Consider the following 20,546-nt stretch of genomic DNA (forward strand, 5'->3'; position numbering starts at 1 on the left):
TTGAAATCTCCCGAGGTTTGGCGCTCTCCAGTCGCTCTCGCTCACCTTTGAAATCTCCCGAGGTTTGGCGCTCACCAGCTGCTCTCGCTCACCTTTGAAACCTCCCGAGGTTTGGTGCTCTCCAGTCGCTCTCGCTCACCTTTGAAATCTCCCGAGGTTTGGCGCTCTCCACCCGCTCTCGCTCACCTTTGAAATCTCCCGAGGTTTGGCGCTCTCCAGCCGCTGTCGCTCACCTTTGAAATCTCCTGAGGTTTGGCGCTCTCCAGCCGCTCTCGCACACCTTTGAAATCTCCCGAGGTTTGGCGCTCTCCAGTCACTCTCGCTCACCTTTGAAATCTCTCGAGGTTTGGCGCTCTCCAGTTGCTCTCGCTCACCTTTGAAATCTCCCGAGGTTTGGCGCTCTCCAGCCGCTCTCGCTCACCTTTGAAACCTCCCGAGGTTTGGCGCTCTCCAGCCGCTCTCGCTCACCTTTGAAATCTCCCGAGGTTTGGCGGTCTCCAGCCGCTCTCACTCAACTTTGAAATCTCCCAAGGTTTGGCGCTCTCCAGTCGCTCTCACTCACCACAAAACCAACCAATCACCTTCCTGAGGAGGAGTATTGTGTAGAGGCAGAGTCAAATGGGAGAGATGGAGTAGGTACGGGGAGGGGAGGGAGAGGAGGGAGAATTGTAGTAGGAGAGGAAATGAGGGGTATGGGGAGAGGAATAAAGTGTGGAAGAGAGTGAGGGAGGGCAATTTGGATTAGCCCTTTGCGTATTGAGGCATAGAACAGCCAGCCATGGGTGGGGGGTTGCTGTGGATGAGACATGCAGTCAGGGGGGGTTACTGTAAAAAAGGAATTGAAATGAGATGAAGTGTCATTGAGCTGAAGCCATTTTGGGGAGGTGGAGGCGAGAGGGAATGGCAGCCAACATGTGGGTTGCAATGGGAAATGCAGCAAGTGGATGGAAGGGGGTTGAAATATTGTTCAATGGTGGGAGAGGGAGTCAAAATCTTGTTCAGGAGGGGTTGTGGCCAAAACCTTGCTCAGTTGGAGGAATGGTTCAGGGCTGAGCTCTAGTCTGTGAAGGTTTCTCAGCAGGGGAGAGGAGAGGTGACCCAAATCTCAGTTAGCAGGAGAGGAGGCAAGGCATTGGGAGATGCCATCCTGCTCAGGAGGACACCTTGCTCAGATGTCCGACACATCAGCACAGTAACAGATTCTTCCTTCTCGCTTGGATAATTTGCAATTCTCGATTCTACGAATTTTACCTGAAAGCTTGGAATTCCTATGTGTTGGACTGTTACATGCCATTGGGTCTTGCACCATTCTAATCAATTGTCAGGTTAAGTTATGCTTGCAATGCTGTCCTCGCCTCCCTTGAGTTGCCGGGTTTCCCGCGGCCTGGGAAACCTGGCCACCAACTGTAAAACAGAGGCTGCCAGCCTCATTAAAATTTGATTTAGTAGATTCATAGGAGGTTCTATTCTGCTTGTGGGGGGTTGATCTCAAATGAGCTTGGGGCGTTTGGATGCAATTTGTGAAGGTTGTGGTAATGGATGGGCAACAGAATTCAAGTGTTCCTTTGTACATTTATATCTTACCGGTTGCTGTTTCCTTGCTGTTGTGCCTCCCCACACTAATCAATTCCTGCAGTTTAAAAGGTGCACGATGGTATTCTTCCATGATGATCACTTTATCCAGGTCAAGAGTCACATGGTGGCACTTATCCATGATGACTATTTACTATAGCTCCATATCTGCTCAGGGACACTTCTCCATGATGCTTCCTCCAGCTTGAAAGTTGCTTGATGGTTGCTTCCATTTGTTTGATATATTGGATGGTCTTCTGACTTCATTTATGTTTGCAAGTGAGCCACAGTTGCATTTTCAGTGGATATTTTTCCTGCTTTCATTACCTCTCATTTGTGAGGCCAGCTTTGTAAAATTCACAGATACCCTCTGAGATGCATTTCTATTTGGCAACTTTAATTTCACTCTGAATTAATGGCTATCAAATTCAGATGGTGCATGTTTTTGAATACTGCCTGATAGATTTAGTGGCTCTTGAGAAACTACAATCATGACACTTTTAAGAAAGAAGTAATTGGGAATAATTGAGGGTACTGTTTGGGCATGTCACATAACATTACGTGCTACCCCATTGTCCTCAACTTGTCATGTAAAGTTACATTCATAGTGCCACCTATAGACGCAGGAGCTCTGAATCCTGAGACCACTCACATTTATAATATATAATAGATGATAACTGATATTATGACATCAATATAAATATATACAAAAATATTTGGTAGTGATTAATACCTGAGTGAAATTGACACATTGAAGAGCAACGAATAAGCAAAATAATAATTACATTTTTCGTCGGTGAGCGAGTGCTAGAAAATAGAAGATAGAAAGTGAAAATGAAATCAAGAGCAAGCAAAAAGTTTTTTTTTAAAGTAGACAAAGGTGGCAGCAAAGAAAGAAATGAGTTTATGGTACATTGGTTGCAAGTACTAAGTTGGAGATTATGGGGTAAAAATTGGGTAGCGCCCCTTTTGGGGCGCTTCCTTCACTGGGGCGCTAATTTTAGCACCTGAAAAAGTTAGCGCCCTGTAGCAGCCGATTTTCCCAGGTAATGCCCCGAGAGGGAGGAGGGGCGCTACTGGACGCGCGCTGTGAGCGCTGCGGCATGTCGTGCCACGGTACTGAAGGCCTTCCTCCCCTTATTAAAGGGGAGGGGCTTGGCACAGTGCATTCTGGTGCCCAGCTGGACCACCAGGGATCGGGTGTGCCGGCAAAAGAGCCTGGCAGTCAATGGCAGGCAGCCAGCAACAAAAATGGCCTCCCACCACCTCCCCTTTAACTAGCGCCGCCCTGGCCGCAGGTAGGCAGCAGTAAGTCGGGGGGTGCCACCCAATATTACAGCCGGGGCACTGCACACGGCAATGACGTCATCGGCGGCGCAGCACTGCGTGGTGCTCATGGGAGGCACAAATCAACTGAATTTAGCCCCCTATATCTATTCCATTAATAGACACAGGATACAGAATTTTTCAGTATCACAAAGTGAAAAGTCTTTCTCTGTTACAAGACATTCATGCCGTAGGCTAATATGCCTGATAATTTCTGTCTCAACATTACTACACCCCATATTCAGTAAATTATATAAATAGTGCTGCCATCTTCAAAACATAGCTATTTGCCTTTTGAATGGATTTTCCTCATGGTGCGAAGGAGAAGAGAACTGTATTAAAAATAATCACAAAACTAAAATTGGCAGCTAAAAATTATACAAAGACATTTTAATGTTGTGAAACTATTCAGAATCCACAAAAGGAAAATCAGGCCTATACTTTAGGATTTTAAGGATTGAAAAAAGTTGAATGACTTTATTGTGTAACTGTCAGATCATATCCTTAGTGATTTCTAATTCAAAACTGCCAGCTGTCATTATTGTTCCTTGGCTAGCCTGCACAGCCCTAGGCTGTCTATGCTAGGCTTCATATCGTTTGGCCTACAGCAAGCACTCAGTGGTACTTAATCACATATACAGGCATTGGTGTAGGTACATAAATATAAAGAAACACAATTATCATTAACAATTACATTCTGGAAGCACTTCATTGTTTACCTAGATTATTAGAACTCAGGACTATAAAGAAGTAACTGAATTTAGGCCTTTAGGATCCTAAATATTCAGCAGCTTCAAAATTCAATAGCAATTCAGTCCAAGTAGCTATTTGATGTGTTCAGTGTGAGCATTTTATGAATTATTGCTCATTTTAGCATTTTGCAAATATGTGTAAAATTATATGTTAGAACTTAACATTTTTCGTTTAAAGGTTATTCTTCAAACAATATTGTAACTCCTTGTTGTATGACATAAACCAGCTAAGGGAAAATAACATGATGGCAATTAAAAGGGAAAAATTAAGCTGGAGCTGATCATAATGATTGGATTCCTAAAATCAATACAACAGTGGCTTTGAATCACCTGAACAGCAGCTTCCCTGGAATGTCATGTTAAAAATCTATTGTGCAAACATTTTGCAGCAAGGTGATTAAATATGAAAGCCTTTTTACAGCTCAAAATCTACAAGCGACTGTAGTAAAAATGAGTGCCAAATCTGCTTCCAGCTTTCCTTGACTGCAGCTAAAGATTTCTTTAATCAATGCTCAAAATTCTTGCCTCCCAAATTCTTCCTCCCACGTTTGGAGGGCAGGAGCAGGAACTATCAGTAATCTGGCGTTGGGAATCATAACTATGTCATTTGACCATGATTACCATATATTGCTGAGGCTCCTACCTGTTTCTGGCAGGATCGAGGTCCGCACAAAATTTGGAACAGTCTAGGCTTCGGCATTAAGTAGGCATTTCAACTAAATGTGCTATTGTTGTCCCACTACTCCCCTGTTTGTAAATGCAAATGGAATGGTAAGAACATAAATTGCCCACATGTTAGAATATGAAACTATGAACCATAAAAAAACTGACATTTGTGAATCTGTTATGATCAGTTTGTGTGTTTTTATGTTTTTATTTAACTCTGAGCTTCTACATTATTGCATTAAATAAAACAATATTATCCTTTTTTATCTAGTTTTTATTCCCACATTTTATTTAACTATCTGCCCCGGTCAAGATTGATAACTTCCACATATTATTCAACTATTAATTCTATGATTCTCAGTTCAATGCTGCTCAATGGCCCAGTGAGAATTGTGCAGTACTGAGGGAGTGCTGCACTGTTGGAAGTGCCGTCTTTCGGATGAGATGCTAAATGGAGACCCCGCTGCCCTCCATTGGACGTAAAAGTTCCCATGGCCCTATTCAAAGAAGAGCAGGAGAATTCTCCTGGTGTCTTGGCTAATATTTATCCCTCAACCAACATTACTAAAACAGATTATCTGGTCATTGTCTCACTGTGTTTGCGGGACCTTTCTGTGGGCAAATTGGCTGCCGTGTTTACATAAGAACATAAGAAATAGGAGCAGGAGTAAGCCATATGACCCATCAAGCGTGCTCCACCATTTAGTAAGATCATGGCTGAACTTTTACATCAACTTCACATTCCTGCCCTATTCCCCATATCCTTTGATTCTCTTAGTGCCCAAAAATCTATCAATCTCTGTCTTCCACAGCCCTCTGGAGTAAAGAATGCCAACTATTCATAATCCTCTGAGTGAACAAATTTCTCCTCATCTAAGTTCTAAATGGCCAACCCCTTATCCTGAGACTATGACCCCTAATTCTAGACGCTCCAGCCACGGGAAACAGTTTCTCAGCATCTACCCTGTCAAGCCCTCTCAGAATTTTATACGTTTCAATGAAATCACCTCTCATTCTTCTAAACTCCAGAAAATATAGGCCCAATCTACTCAATCTCTCCTCATAGACAACCCTCTCATCCCAGGAATCAATCAAATGAACCTTTGTTGCACCCCCTCTAAGGCAAGTATATCCTTACTTAGGTGAGGAGACCAAAACAGTGCACAGTACTCCAGGTGTGGTCTCACCAAAGCCCTATATAATTGCAGCAAGACTTCCTTACTCTTATATTCCAATAAAGGCTAACATACCATTTGCCTTCCTAATTGCTTGTTGTACCTGCATGTTACGTTTCTGTGATTCATGTACAAGGATCCCCAAATTCCTTTGAATAATAACATTTATTAATCCCTCACTTGTGAGAAAATGTTTCCCCTCATGGGGGAATCTAGAACTAGGGGGCATAGTTTCAGAATAAGAGGTTGCCCATTTAAAACTGAGATGAGGAGGGATTTCTTCTCTCAGACAGTCGTAAATCTATGGAATTCTCTGCCCAGAGAGCTGTGGAGGCTGGGTCATTGAATATGTTTAAGGTGGAGATAGACAGATTTTTGAACAATAAGGGAGTGATGGGTTATGGGGAGCGGGCAGGGAAATGGAGCTGAGCCCATGATCAGATCAGCCATGATCTCATTAAATGGTGGAGCAGGCTCGAGTGCCAAATAGCCTACTCCTGCTCTTATTTCTTATGTTCTTATGTTCTCACCTTTTTTAAAAAAATCTGATTTTCCATTCTTCCGACCAAAGTGGATAATTTCACACTTCCCCACATTATACTCCATCTGCCACCTTCTTGCCCAATCACTTAACTGGTCTATATCCCTTTACAGCCTCCTCACAGCTTGCTTTCCCACCTAACTTTGTATTAATGTAAGAAGTCACACAACACCAGGTTATAGTCCAACAGCTTTATTTGAAATCACAAGCTTTCGGAGCGCTGCTCCTTCTTCAGGTGAAGTGGAGAAATGCATAAAGACACAGCTTATATAGTCAGAGAATCATGTCAGATGTTTACAGGTAACCTTTCCAACTGCCATTTATCGCACCTCGGCAGAGAGATAATCACAGCAGTCAAAGGTGTGAATGGTGTCCAAACAGGTCAGTCAGGGAAACATTACATCAAAGAACAATGAGGTGGGGTCACAAGGGGTCAAATATTGCAGATGCTGGGGTCTGTATGAAAAACAAAAAAACAGACAAAAAACATTTTTTTTGGCTGGAAATCACAGCAGGTCCGGCCGCATCTGTGTAGAGAGAACAAGCCAATGTCGACTCGAGTCTGGATGACCCTGCATCAGGTGGGGTTACATGTAGCATGACATGAACCCAAGATCTCGGTTGAGGCCGTCCTCATGAGTGCAGAACTTGGCTATCAGTTTCTGCTCGACGATTTTGCGTTGTCGTGTGTCTCGAAGGCCACCTTGGAGAATGCTTACCCGAAGATCGGAGGCTGAATGTCCTTGACTGCTGAAGTGTTCCCCGACTGGGAGGGAACACTCCTGCCTGGTGATTGTTGCGCGGTGTCCGTTCATCCGTTGTCGCAGTGTCTGCATGGTCTCGCCGATGTACCATGCTCCGGGGCATCCTTTCCTGCAACGTATGAGGTAGACAACGTTGGCCGAGTCACATGAGTATGTACCATGTACCTGGTGGGTGGTGTCCTCACGTGTGATGATGGTATCTGTGTTGATGATCTGGCATGTCTTGCAGAGGTTTCTGTGGCAGGGTTGTGTGGTGTCGTGGTCGCTGTTCTCCTGAAAGCTGGGTAATTTGCTGCGAACGATGGTCTGTTTGAGGTTAGGCGGCTGTTTGAAAGCGAGTAGTGGAGGCATGAGGATGGCCTTAGCGAGGTGTTCGTCGTCATCGATGACATGTTGAAGGCTGCGAAGAACATGGCGTAGTTTCTCCGCTCCGGGGAAGTACTGGACAACGAAGGGTACTCTGTTGGTTGTGTCCCGTGTTTGTCTTCTGAGGAGGTCTATGCGATTTTTCGCTGTGGCCCGTCGGAACTGTCGATCGACGAGTCGAGCGTCATATCCCATTCTTACAAGGGCGTCTTTCAGTGTCTGTAGGTGTCCATCGCGTTCCTCCTCGTCTGAGCAGATCCTGTGTATTCGCAGGGCTTGTCCATAGGGGATGGCTTCTTTAACGTGGTTAGGGTGAAAGCTGGAGAAGTGAAGCATCGTGAGGTTGTCCGTGGGCTTGCGGTAGAGTGAAGTGCTGAGGTGTCCGTCTTTAATGGAGATTCGTGTGTCCAGGAATGAGACTGATTCTGAGGAGTAGTCCATGGTGAGTTTGATGGTGGGATGGAACTTGTTGATGTTATCGTGTAGTCTTTTCAGTGATTCTTCGCCGTGGGTCCATAGGAAGAAAATGTCGTCGATGTATCTGGTGTATAGCGTTGGTTGGAGATCCTGTGCAGCGAAGAAGTCTTGCTCGAACTTGTGCATGAAGATGTTTGCGTATTGGGGTGCGAATTTGGTCCCCATGGCTGTTCCGTGTGTTTGGGTAAAGAACTGGTTGTCGAAGGTGAAGACATTGTGGTCAAGGATGAAGCGGATGAGTTGTAGGATGGCATCTGGAGATTGGCTGTTGTTGGTGTTGAGTACTGAGGCTGTCACAGCGATGCCGTCATCGTGGGGGATACTGGTGTAGAGTGCCGAGACATCCATCGTGGCGAGGAGTGTTCCTTGTTCAACTGGTCCGTGGGTGCTGAGCTTCTGTAAGAAGTCTGTAGTGTCGCGACAGAAGCTGGGGGTTTCCTGTACGATGGGTTTCAGGATGCCCTCGACATATCCAGAGAGGTTCTCACACAGGGTTCCGCTGCCTGATGCGATAGGACGTCCAGGTGTGTTGGCTTTGTGTATCTTTGGGAGGCAGTAGAAGTCTCCCACGCGGGGAGTACGTGGGATGAGAGCATGTAGGATGCTTTGAAGGTCTGGATCGTAGGTTTTGATCAGTCTGTTGAGTTGGCGGGTGTGTTCTTTGGTCGGATCTGCGGGTAACTGTCTGTAGTGTTCCTGGTTGTCCAGTTGTTGGTATACTTCTTTGCAATAGTCCGTTCTGTTCTGTATGATGATGGCACCTCCTTTGTCTGCTGGTTTGATGACGATGTTGCGGTTGGTCTTGAGAGCGTGGATGGTGTTGCATTGTGCTCGGGTGACATTCTGGACTGTCTTGTGAGTGCGGCTGATGAATCTGGCGTTGATGCATCTCCTGACAGCTTGAGCATACATGTCAAGCTTAGGGCAGCGACCCTCCGGAGGGGTCCAATTTGACTCTTTCTTCTTCGGTTGCTGCACTGCGGATCCCTCTGTCTGCTGTTCCGGATCATTGATTGTCTCATTGGGTTCGCTGCTGACATCTTGGGATTTGTGGAAGAATTCCCGGAGCCTCATTCTCCTGATGAATTCCTCTGTGTCTGCCGCGAGACCGATGGGGTCCATTTTGGTGGTGGGGCAGAAATTGAGCCCTCGGCTGAGAACTTCAATTTCATCTGGTTGAAGGGTGTGGTCGGACAGGTTGACGATGGATTTCCCTGTGGTTTCAACCGTGGTACCGGGGGAGGCTTGGTTGCTGCTGCTGGTGATGCCAAGTTTCTCAAGCTTCCTGTTCTTGGTGTGCATGTAGGTAGCATAGTTCCGTTGCCTTGTTTGTTTGGCGGTGCCTCGTAGCTGGTCTGCTGCGTCCTGAGCACAGGCTGAGAACATGGACCCCATCTCGGTTTCTAGGTTGCGGCGTCTGCTGTAGAGCTGGTGTACGAGATGGTTGAGGAGTGTGCGAGAGGTACGATGGCAGAGTCTCTCAGCGTAGTCTGTGTTGTAGGTCGACTTGAGTGGGTTAGTGATCTGTAGTCCTTTCGGGATCTTGTCTGCTTTCTTGCATCTCTGTAGAAACTTGATGTCTGTGTCGATATGCGCGATCTTCTTGGAGATCCTCTCCACTTTGAGCCGGCAGTTTGTGGTGTCGATAGTAGCCATGGTGTGGAGATGCCGGAGTTGGACTGGGGTGGACAAATGTAAGAAGTCAACAACACCAGGTTATAGTCCAACAGCTTTATTTGAAATCACAAGTTAAAGAAGCCATCCCCTATGGACAAGCCCTGCGAATACACAGGATCTGCTCAGACGAGGAGGAACGCGATGGACACCTACAGACACTGAAAGACGCCCTTGTAAGAATGGGATATGACGCTCGACTCGTCGATCGACAGTTCCGACGGGCCACAGCGAAAAATCGCATAGACCTCCTCAGAAGACAAACACGGGACACAACCAACAGAGTACCCTTCGTCGTCCAGTACTTCCCCGGAGCGGAGAAACTACGCCATGTTCTTCGCAGCCTTCAACATGTCATCGATGACGACGAACACCTCGCTAAGGCCATCCTCACGCCTCCACTACTCGCTTTCAAACAGCCGCCTAACCTCAAACAGACCATCGTTCGCAGCAAATTACCCAGCTTTCAGGAGAACAGCGACCACAACACCACACAACCCTGCCACAGCAACCTCTGCAAGACATGCCAGATCATCAACACAGATACCATCATCACACGTGAGGACACCACCCACCAGGTACATGGTACATACTCATGTGACTCGGCCAACGTTGTCTACCTCATACGTTGCAGGAAAGGATGCCCCGGAGCATGGTACATCGGCGAGACCATGCAGACACTGCGACAACGGATGAACGGACACCGCGCAACAATCACCAGGCAGGAGTGTTCCCTCCCAGTCGGGGAACACTTCAGCAGTCAAGGACATTCAGCCTCCGATCTTCGGGTAAGCATTCTCCAAGGTGGCCTTCGAGACACACGACAACGCAAAATCGTTGAGCAGAAACTGATAGCCAAGTTCCGCACTCATGAGGACGGCCTCAACCGAGATCTTGGGTTCATGTCACGTTACATGTAACCCCACCTGATGCAGGGTCATCCAGACTCGAGTCGACATTGGCTTGTTCTCTCTGCACAGATGCGGCCGGACCTGCTGTGATTTCCAGCCAAAAAAAATTTTTTTGTCTGTTTTTTTGTTTTTCATACAGACCCCAGCATCTGCAATATTTGACCCCTTGTGACCCCACCTCATTGTTCTTTGATGTAATGTTTCCCTGACTGACCTGTTTGGACACCATTCACACCTTTGACTGCTGTGATTATCTCTCTGCCGAGGTGCGATAAATGGCAGTTGGAAAGGTTACCTGTAAACATCTGACATGATTCTCTGACTATATAAGCTGTGTCTTTATGCATTTCTCCACTTCACCTGAAGAAGGAGCAGCGCTCCGAAAGCTTGTGATTTCAAATAAAGCTGTTGGACTATAACCTGGTGTTGTGTGACTTCTTACATTTGTCCACCCCAGTCCAACTCCGGCATCTCCACACCATAACTTTGTATTGTCAGCAAACTTGGATATATTACATTCAGTCCCCTCACCTAAGTCATTGATGTAGATTGTAAATAAACCCAAGCACAGATCCTTGCAACTCACCACTAGTTACACCCTGCCATTCTGAAAATTACCCATTTAATCCCACTCTCTGTTTTCAGTCTGTTAATCCTCAATCCATGTTTCTCAACATTACAACAGTAATTTTCTTGAGTTCCTCCCTCCCTTCCATTTCCTGATTTACAGCTATTTCTGGGATGTTACTTGTATCCTCTATAGTGAAGACCGATGCAAAATACCTGTTCAACTCAACTGCCATTTTCTTATTTTCCATTATTAATTCCCCAGACTCACTTTCTATAGGACCAATGTTCACTTTGTTAAATCTTTTCTTTTTAAAATATCTATAGAAACTCTTACTATCTGCTTTTATATTTCTAGCTAGCTTTCTCTCGTACTCTAATTTTTCTCTCCTTATTAATCTTTTAGTCATTCTTTGCTGCTTTTTATATTCTGTCCAATCTTCTGACCTGCCACTCATCTATGCGCAATTATATGCTTTTTCTTTAAGTTTGATACTATCTATAACATTTTTTATTAGACCACGGATGGTGTGTCCTCCCCTTGGAATTTTTCTTTCTCGTTGGAATGTATATATTCTGTGTATTCTGAAATATCCCCTTAAATGTCTGTCACTGCAACTCTATTGACCTATCCCTTAACCTAATTTGCCAGTTCACTTTAGCTAGCTCTGCTTTCATGCCCTCATAATTGCCCTTATTTAAGTTTAAAATACTAGTCTTAGACCCACTCTTCTCTCCCTTAAACTGAATGTAAAATTCAATCATATTATGATTGCTGCTACCTAGGGGCGCCTTCACTATGAGGCCATTCTTTAATCCTATCTCGTTGCACAATACCAGGTCTAGTATAGCCTGCTCTCTGGTTGGCTCCAGAACGTGCTGGTCTAAGAAACTATCCTGAAAACATTTTATGAACTCTTCATCTAGGCTACCTTTGCCCATCTGATTTTTCCAGTCTATATGTAGATTAAAATCCCCCATGATTATTGCCGTACTTTTCTGACAAGCTCCCATTATTTCTTCCTTTATACTCCATCCTACCATGTGGTTACTGTTAAGGGGCCTGTATACCACTCCCACAAGTGACTTCTTGCCTTTATCATTTCTCATCTCTACCCAAACCGCTTCTACATCCTGGTTTCCTGAACTTGGGTCATCTCTCTCTATTGTGCTAATACCATCATTAATTAACAGAACCACCCCTCCACCTTTTCCTAGCTTCCTGTCCTTCCTAAACGTCATGTACCTTTCAATATTCAGGTCCCAATCTATGTCATCCTGCAGCCATGTTTCTGTAATGGCAATCAGATCGTAATTATTTATTTCTATTTGCGCTATCAGTTCATCTGTTTTGTTTCAAATGCTGTGTGCATTCAGATGCAGAGCCTTTAGTTTTGTAATTTTATTATTTTTGTAACCTTTAGCCTTATCTGTTGATTTACTCTTAGATTTGTACTCTCTATCCCTTCCTGTCACGGTCTGTTTATCATTTCCCATGTTAATAATCAGCGAACAACCCCAGTTCTGACCTTATGATGGAGGGAAGGTCATTGATGAAGCAGCTGAAGATGGTTGGGCCGAGGACACTGCCCTGAGGAACTCCTGCAGCGATGTTCTTGGGCTGAGATGATTGGCCTCCAGCAACCACAACCATCTTCCTTTGTGCTAGGTATGACTCCAGCCAGTGGAAAGTTTTTCCCCTGATTCCCATTGACTTCAATTTTACTAGGGATCTTTGATGCCACTCGGTCAAATGCTGTCTAGATGTTAAGGGCAGTCACTCTCACCTCACCTCTGGAATTCAACTCTTTTGTTCATGTTTGGACCAAGGCTGTAATGAGGTCTGGAGACCAGTGGTCCTGGCAGAACCCAAACTGAGCATCAGTGAGCAGGTTATTGATGAGTAAGTGCCACTTGATAGCACTGTCAACAAAACTTTCCATCACTTTGCTGATGATTGAGAGTAGACTGTTGGGGCAGTACTTGGCCAGTTTGGATTTGTCCTGCTTTTTGTGGACAGGACAAACCTGGGCAGTTTTCCACATTGTCAGGTAAATGCCAGTGTTGTAGCTGTACTGGAACAGCTTGGCTAGAGGCACGGCTAGTTCTGAAGCACAAGTCTTTAGCACGACAGCCGGGATGTTGTCGGGGCCCATAGCCTTTGCTGTATCCAGTGTGCTCAGCCATTTCTTGATATCACGTGGAGTTGGCTGAAGACTGGCTTCTGTGATTTTGGGGACCTCGGGAGCAGGCTGACACGGATTAATCAAGGATAGTCAGCACGGATTTGTTAAGGGAAGGTCGTGTCTGACAAACTTGATTGAATTTTTTGAGGAGGTAACAAGGAGGGTAGATGAGGGTAGTGCATTTGATGTAGTGTATATGGACTTTAGCAAGACTTTTGATAAGGTTCCACATGGCAGACTCGTCACGAAGTTAAAAGCCCATGGGATCCAGGGCAAAGCTTCAAGTTGGATTCAAAACTGGCTCAGAGACAGGAAGCAAAGGGTAATGGTTGATGGGTGTTTTTGTGACTGGAAGGCTGTTTCCAGTGGGGTTCCGCAGGGCTCAGTACTAGGTCCCTTGCTTTTTGTGGTATATATCAACAACCTTGACTTGAATATAAGGGGTATGATTAAGAAGTTTACAGATGATACTAAAATCAGCTGTGTGGTTGATACTGAAGAAGGAAGCTGTAGACTGCAGGAAGATATCAATAAATTGGTCAGGTGGGCAGAACAGTGGTAATGTATTTGGGGAGGGCTATCAAGGAAAGGGAATACACATTAAATGGTAGGACACTGAGTAGCGTAGAGGAACAAAGGGAACTTGGAGTGCATGTCCACAGATCACTGAAGGTAGCAAGCCAAGTAGATAAGGTGGTTAAGAAGGCATACGGAATGCTTGCCTTTATTAGCCGTGGCATAGAATACAAGAGCAGGGGGGTTATGCTTCAACTGCATAAAACACTCGTTAGGCCTCAGCTAGAGTACTGTGTGCAGTTCTGGTCACCACATTACAGGAAGGATGTGATTGCACTAGAGAGGGTACAGAGGAGATTTACAAGGATGTTGCCGGGAGTAGAGAATCTTAGCTATGAAGAAAGACTGGATAAGCTGGGTCTGTTTTCCTTGGAACAGAGGAGGCTAAGGGGAGACCATATTGAGGTGTATAAAGTTATGAGGGGCATAGATACAGTGGATAGAAAGGACCTATTTCCCTTAGCAGAGGGATCAAAAACCAGGGTTCACAGATTTAAAATAATTGGTGGAAGGTTTAGAGGGGATTTGAGGGGAAATTTCTTCACCCAGAGGGTTATGGGGGTCTGGAACTCGCTGCCTGAAAGGGTGGTAGAGGCAGGAACCCTAACCACATTTAAAAAGTACTTGGATGTGCACTTGGGATGCTGTAACCTGCAGGGCTACAGACCAAGAGCTGGGAAGTGGGATTAGGCTGGATAGCTCTTTGTTGGCCGGCGCGGACACGATAGGCCGAAATGGCCTCCTTCCGTGCAGTAACTTTCTATGATTCTATGATTCTGAGATAGATCACCCACTCAGCACTCCTGGCTGAAGATGGTTGCAAATGCTTCAGCCTTGTATTTTGCATTCGCGTGCTGGGCTCCGCTATCATTGAGGATGGAGCTGTTCATGGAGCCTCCTCCTCCCGTTAGTTGTTCAATTGTCCACCAACATTCATGACCGGATGTGGCAGGACTGCAGAGCTTTGATCTGATCCATTGTTTGTGGGATTGCTTAGCTGTCTATAGCATGCTGCTTCTACTGTTTAGCAAGCATGTAGTCCTGTGTTGCCGTTTTCCCAGGTTGGCACCTCATTTTTAGGTACGCCTGGTGCTGCTCATGGAATGCTCTTCTATACTTCTTATTGAACCAGGGTTGGTCCCCTGGCTTGATGGTAATGGCAGAGTGAGGGATATGCCGGGCCATGTGATTACAGATTGTGGTGGAATACAATTGTACTGCTGCTGATGGCCCACACACTCCTCATGGATGCCCACTTTTGAGCTGCTAGATCTGTTCTGAATCTATCCCATTTAGCACAGTGGTAGTGCCAAACAACACGATGGACGGTGTCCTTAGTGTGAAGACGGAACTTTGTCTCCACAAGGACTGTGCAGTGATAACTGCGACCAATAGTGTCATGGACAGATGCATCTGCGACAGGTAGATTGGTGAGGATGAGATGGTTTGTCTGGTTTTATTCTTATTGTTTTTTGTAGTGGTTTGGTACAATTGAGTGGCTTGCTGTGCCATTTCAGGGGGCAGTTAAGAGTCAACCACATTTCTGTTTGTCTGGATTCACACATAGGCCAGGCCAGGTAAGGATGGAAGATTTCCTTCGCTAAAAGACATTAGTGAACCCCTAATACACTTTAATATTTCAAATGTAATCTTGAGGAACCTTTTTAATTTTTTCCTCCTATTTCCACATCTCCCCAATTTAGAGTCATGCAATAAAGATATCTTCCTTAGTCAAGTGAACACAGAGGCCCATGTTACAGTAATTTACAAAGGAACATTTGAATCTGCACTGTACCCCATCCAAGGTCAGTACATCTTTCCTGACATTTGCTGCCCAAAACTGAACACAATACTCCAGATGGGTTCTGACTTCCTCACTTTTGCAGTCCAAACTCCTTGAGATAAAGGCTAACATCCCATTAGGCTTTGTGATTACATTTTATAACTGTGGGCTAGCTTTCAGTTATTTATCTACATGGACACCTAAATCCATTTGCTCCTCCACAGCTCCTAGTCCCTCATCATTAAGAACATATTCTGCTGTCTTTCTGAGATCCAAAATTGATAGTCTCATAATTCCTCACAATGAACTCCATCTGACAGAGTATTGCACACGCACCTAATCTGTCTATGTCCCTTTGTAGCTTTCTGTTCCCATTACGCAACTTGCCATGTATCCTAACTTAGTGTAATTTACAAACTTGGATATACAACTCTATTCCTTCATCCAAGTCATTGATATATACAGGAAACTCTCATTTAAACGACTCCTAAATATCCGGAATTCTCTATTAACCGGCAAAATTCATACTCCGAAAACACCTCAATAACCGGAAATGTTGCCAAGTCCAAGTCGGAGTCTCCCGCGGTGGCCGAGTTAGTCAGTGGGGGTAGTTCTCCAAACTGCCACTACTCAGCTTCTTGGCACTGTCAGAAGTCCGAACACCTCAATAACAGGAGTCTGACTCTTTGTTTGTTAAAAATAGCCTCGGTAGATAACCCTCTCCGTCATCTGGAATTTTTAATCAACCGGCACCATCCCGGTCCCGTCGGTGCCGGATACCAGAGAGTTTCCTGTATTGTGAAATGCTGAGACCCCAGTACAGATCCCTGGAGAACACCACCTGTCACATCCCATCTTTCACATCACACCAATTGGGGAACATTTATTGTTATTCCCAATCTCTGTCTTCTACCTCCCATCCAATTACAAACCCATGTCACAAGGTTATCTCCAATGTGCGCTTTCATTTTTGTTCATCTTTTGTGTGGAACCTTATCAAATGCCTTTTTAAAATCCATATAGACAATATTCCTCCATCCCCCATGCCAGTGACCTCTTTTGAAAAAATTCAACTAGAGTAATCAGACATTGTTGTGTATGTACCTTTAAGAGAATAACTGGTCTCAGACTGCAGTACCGGCAGTGACCACCCCTGTATAAAAGGCGCTAGAGAGCCTCTGTTTGTTAGTTTCCACTATTGACTTCCACCAGTAAAGACTTGTTGTTTTCACTCCTGCTGGTCCATGTCTCAATCATTCACGGACTTAACACTGGCGACGAGTAAGAAACGAACTTATCTGCAACTCGGCAGCACCTCAGACAACGTCGTTGAAGGTCGGAGCCAGAAGAAAGAGAAAAAAAAAAAAAAATTGTGTCCAAAGAAACTCGAGAAACGGGCGTCGACCGTCAATCATCGGTTTGAAAACTTGCAGGAGAGACTGTCAAGAGCCAGGTTCGGTTCACCAGTCTGTGGTTTCCCAGCTAGTTGGGCTGGTGGCAGGTAGTGCTCTGATCCTTCCTGGGCTGCGGCGGGCTGAAGCTCGATCGGGTGGCTTTTCAACAGGGCCGGGCAGCGAGTCGGGAGGCAAAGAGAGAGGGAGAGGGTGGAGCACACAGGGCGCGGCCGGTGCTTTGAAGCCGGGCAGCGTTCGGACCTAAGAAGAGGGAGGGAAGTGTCCCAGAGGGTCCGCTCCACGACGGGAAAATAATAAAAGAAAAAGAATCAATATTTAACGCGCAAGAAACCGTGGAAAGCAGCACTAACAACAGCGGGGAAGAATGCAAAGCGCGGAAGGCGCCATTTTGTTAAATCGGGGAAGAAGGCAAAGCGCGGGAGGCGCCATTTTAGATTTGCAAGATGCCGAAGACTGGCTGTATCACTGCTTTTGATAATACATTAGAGGACTGGACCACGTATGTGGAAAGAGTCGAGGTATATTTCGAGGCAAACAAAATAGCGGAGGGGAAAAAGGCATCTCTATTGCTAAACTTAATGGGCACTAGAACGTACGGCCTATTGCGGGACCTGATTACTCCAGCCAAACCGAAGGCGAAGAGTTTTAACGAAATTGTTGCTGTCCTACAGGAACACTTAAACCCTGCACCGCTGTTGATAGCAGAAAGATTTAAATTCCACAGGAGAACTCAGCACAAAGATGAGAGCAATGCTGAGTATCTTACGGAACTACGCAAGCTATCAAAGCACTGCCAGTTCGGAGCAGGACTGGCAGATACCCTACGGGACAAATTTGCCTGTGGACTCCTGAGTGAAGGAACACAGAAGAAGTTACTCTCAGAAAAAGAGCTGACGCTAGATAAGGCTTTCAGCGTGGCAGTATCGTATGAAGCAGCAGCCAGGGGAGCTGCAGAAATTCAACAAAAACCACAGGAATACGGCACCCACGAAATGACACGGGGATTTGCAAAATGTTATCGCTGCGGCAGAACTAACCATGACCAGAAGGACTGCTGGTCCAAAGACAAAATATGCAGACAATGCGGGAAGATTGGACACATTGCACGAGTTTGCAGGTCTGGGAAGAAGACCAGCGACAACAAAAAGGCTACTAAGGAACCGTACAAGAAAGTACAAAAGATGACGGACAGTAGTTCCGAAGACCAGATGAGCGATAGCGAATCCGAGAACAGGAGACTAAGCTGTCTCAAACTTCACAATGTAATCACAAAAGAGGATCACCGAACCATTTGGGTCACCCTCACGATAGCAGGGTCCCAAGTTAAAATGGAATTGGATACAGGATCAGCGCTAACCGTCATGAATCGACGAGACTACGAGCGGCTATTTTCGCACATACCCTTGAGAGAGACATCCATCGTCTTGACGACGTATACGGGGCAAAAAGTATACCCCAGAGGAAAAATAAGGGTGCCTGTCGAATACAATGGCAAGAAAATACGGAAATTGTATCTCTACATACTGCCAAATGGTGGACCACCGTTATTGGGACGGGAATGGATCAGGAAGATAAACTTAGATTGGCATTCCATTCATGCAATGACGGTGGACGGTAAAAAAGATGAAGACGTCACTCCTGGCCGATTGTCAACAATCTTAGCTAACGCCAAAGAGGTATTTCAACAAGAACTGGGCACGCTTAAAGGCGTAACCGCCTCAATAAAAATAGAAGAGAATGCAGTTCCCAAGTTTTTCAAAGCAAGACCGGTACCATATGCAATTCGCCCAGCCGTCGAGGCAGAGCTGGAGAAGGCGGGCGTGTTGTCTAAGGTCGACTGGAGCGAGTGGGCGACACCCTTCGTTCCTGTCATGAAGAAAACGTTAAGCAATAAGTCCGGAGAGCCAAGGAAGATTCGCATCTGTGGGGATTTCAAGGTGACGGTGAACCCTGTCCTTCACACAGTACAATATCCTCTTCCAAGGATAGAAGACATCTTCGCCTCACTGTCTGGAGGGAAGCGTTTTACAAAAATTGACCTAGCACAAGCATATTTGCCAATGGAGGTTGAAGAGTCCTCTAGGAAGTATCTCACGATAAACACTCACAAAGGTCTTTACCAGTATCACCGATTGGCATTCGGAGTAGCATCGGCTCCGGCGATATGGCAAAGAGCGATGGAACAAGTCCTGCAAGGGATTCCGGGGACTCAGTGTTACTTGGACGACATCCTTGTAACAGGTGAAGATGACAGTGAACACCTTAACAACCTAGAACAGGTGCTCACTAGACTACGGGAACATGGGCTGCGAGCCAACCGCCCCAAGTGCGAATTTTTTAAGAAACAGATATCGTATTGTGGCCACGTGATTGATGAAGAGGGGTTACATAAGTCCCCTGACAAAATTAAAGCGGTTGTTAAGGCCCCAGCGCCTGAAAATGTGTCGCAACTGAGGTCATTCCTCGGGTTGGTGAATTACTATCATAAGTTTTTGCCGAATTTGTCGACAATTCTGCATCCACTGAACGCCCTGCTATGAACGGGGGTAGCATGGAAATGGAACGATGATTGTAAGCGTGCTTTTCAGAAGAGTAAGGACTTAATCACTTCAAGGGAAGTATTGGCTCACTACAACCCAGCACTGCCAATCAGGCTGGCGTGTGATGCGTCTCCCTACGGCATTGGGGCGGTACTGTCACTTAACTTCCTTGATGGTTTAGAGAGGCCGATAGCTTTTGCGTCACGCTCGTTAACTTCTGCCGAGTGTAACTACGCCCAGATTGACAGAGAGGCCCTCAGCCTAGTGTGGGGGGTGAAGAAGTTCAATCACTATCTGCACGGTCAATAATTTACTCTACTAACCGATCATCAACCTCTTGTCTCCATTTTCAACCCTCAGAAGGGCGTACCGATAATGACGGCACAACGGCTGCAGAGATGGTCCCTTTTCCTAGGGGCACACCAATATGACATCGAGTACAAAGGAACTAAACAGCATGGAAATGCTGACGGATTGTCATGACTACCGTTGCCGACGGTGGAAGAAGAAGACCTTGCAGTGGATCCAATGGAGTTATTCCACTCGACCATAGTCGAATGTCTCCCTGTGACAAATGCAAACATAGAAAAGGAAACACGGAATGACCCGACACTATCACGGGTCTATGATCTAACGGTGAAGGGATGGCCAGCACATGGCGAACCACTGCTGCCAGCAATCTCGCTGAGAAGAGAACAGCTGTCAGTGTGCAGAGGAACCTTGATGTGTGGATCCAGAGTAGTAATTCCACCTAAGTTGACAGATAGAGTACTCAATGAGCTTCATGAGGGTCATCTGGGTGGGGTAAAAATGAAGAACTTAGCCAGAGCGTTTGTGTGGTGGCCGGCAATCGATAGAGAAATCGAAGAGATGACCAAGAGCTGTGCAGGATGCCAGAAGGTCCAAAACGCCCCACCAGAAGCTCCTCTGCATCCATGGGAGTGGCCCTCATCTCCATGGCAATGGGTGCACATTGATTTTGCTGGTCCCTTCATGGACTCGATGTTTTTAATTGCGGTGGATGCACATTCAAAGTGGCCAGAGGTAATAAAAATGTCCTCAACCACCACGGAAAAAACTATCACAGTTTTGCGAACCATATTCGCCAGGAATGGGCTGCCTGAACAGATTTGCTCTGACAATGGACCACAGTTTGTGTCTGAAGAGTTCTGGAGGTTCTTAAAGAACAATGGCGTTAAGCATTACACATCTGCCCCATATCAGCCAGCCACTAATGCATTGGCCGAGAGGTTTG

This window comes from Somniosus microcephalus, chromosome 1, assembly GCF_052327205.1.
Source record: "Somniosus microcephalus isolate GS21.2 chromosome 1, FLI_Smic_1.0, whole genome shotgun sequence".
In the NCBI taxonomy this organism is placed as follows: domain Eukaryota; kingdom Metazoa; phylum Chordata; class Chondrichthyes; order Squaliformes; family Somniosidae; genus Somniosus; species Somniosus microcephalus.